A 1,434-nucleotide genomic window follows, 5' to 3' on the forward strand; every position below is an offset into this window, starting at 1 on the left:
AAAAAAAAAAAAAAAACAACTTGGGATACAATAAGCCTTCAGTAACCATACATCACAGCCCACACCCCCTTTAATGGGGAGTATTATAGAATCCTGGTTAAAAGCATGGACCCTAGAGTCAGAATCTAACTTCACTCCTGCCTAGCCAGGTACACCTTGGGTGCCTGTCTTAAACGCTGGAGTTTCCATATCTTCATGTGTAAAATGGGGATAATAGCATCTATCTCCATGAGTCCACTGTGAGATCAACTGCCGTAGGACAAGTAAAATGCTTTGCATAGTACAGTGTAGGAGCTCTGCGTGGGCTCTAAATTAATCTTGAGAGTCGGTAATGATGGAACAACAGCCTACTACATCCCAAACTCGGTATGGTTACAATGCGTTAAGCGCGGAGCAAAGCGCTCCCCACGGATTACCGCATTTAATTCTCACAGTAACTGCTTGAGTCAGTTTCTACTATCACCCCCCCGACCCCTGCCACAGGAGATGAAGTCAAGGCTCCAAAGAAGGGCAGTGATCTGCCCAAATCACACCAGATTAGGGAGCGAGGCGAGGGTATGATTCTAGACTCGAGGCCCCGCGCCTTAACCCCGAACACCTCGCATCTCTAGGGCTCCGCGGCCCCTCCTGCTCCAGGAACTAGCCTGAGCCCTGTGGGCGCCGAGCCGGGCCGCGCGCGCCACTCACCTCCTGCAGGCACGAGGCGCAGCTTCCTGCAGCAGACGCTCTGCCTGCCGGTCTCGATCCTCTCTGAGGTCCGCCACGGCGGGCGTATACGCGCGACTTCCGTTCCGCCGCGACTTCAGTCCACACACACACACTAACGGAAGTGCGTCGTCTTTACAGTCCGGGTAGACCCAGACTCCCTGCTTCAGAAAACCTCCGTGGCTCCGCTGAACCATGTGATAGCCAAGAGCCGCTAGCATATGTGGCAATCGAGCGCTTCCAAAGTGGCAAGTGCAAATTGAATATGCTCTAAATGTAAAATACACACCGGGGCTGGGCGCGGTGGCTCGCGCCTCCAATCCCATACTTTGGGAGGCTGCGGCTGGAGGGTTGCTCGAGTTCCGGGTCACAGTGAGCTAAGGTCGCGCCACTGCACTCCAGCCTAGGCGCCAGAGCGAGACTTTTTTTTTTTTTTTTTTTTTTTTTGAGATATATTCTCAGTCTGTCGTCCTCTGGCTTCACAGCTGACAGCAACCTCAAATTCTTGGGCTTAAGCGATTCTCTTGCCGCAGCCTCCCAAGTAGCTGGGACTGCAAGCACCCACCACAACGCCCGGCTATAAATTTACCATTCTTTTTAAAGTAATCAAGCACAGGCCGGTCGTGGAGGCTCAATCTTATCATCCTAGCACTCTGGGAGGTTGAGGCAAGAGGATTGTTTGAGTTCAGGAGTTTGAGACCAGCCTGGGCAAGAGTGAAACCCCATCTC

At 52.4% G+C, this 1,434-nt stretch overlaps 1 protein-coding gene across 1 annotated transcript in view; it reads right to left on the reverse strand.

The window, feature by feature from the left end:
• The window catches only part of CDK5RAP1 (CDK5 regulatory subunit associated protein 1), a 40,450-nt gene extending 39,696 nt beyond the window's left edge, over nt 1-754 (reverse strand). The window contains exon 1 of the mRNA XM_003788238.3: nt 688-754. The gene's annotated coding sequence lies outside the window, so the exon portion shown is untranslated. The remainder of the gene's footprint in view (nt 1-687) is intronic.
• Nucleotides 755-1,434: the final 680 nt, after the last annotated feature.

Source organism: Otolemur garnettii, unplaced genomic scaffold (assembly GCF_000181295.1).
Source record: "Otolemur garnettii isolate 467f Iridium unplaced genomic scaffold, OtoGar3 scaffold00025, whole genome shotgun sequence".
Lineage (NCBI taxonomy): Eukaryota > Metazoa > Chordata > Mammalia > Primates > Galagidae > Otolemur > Otolemur garnettii.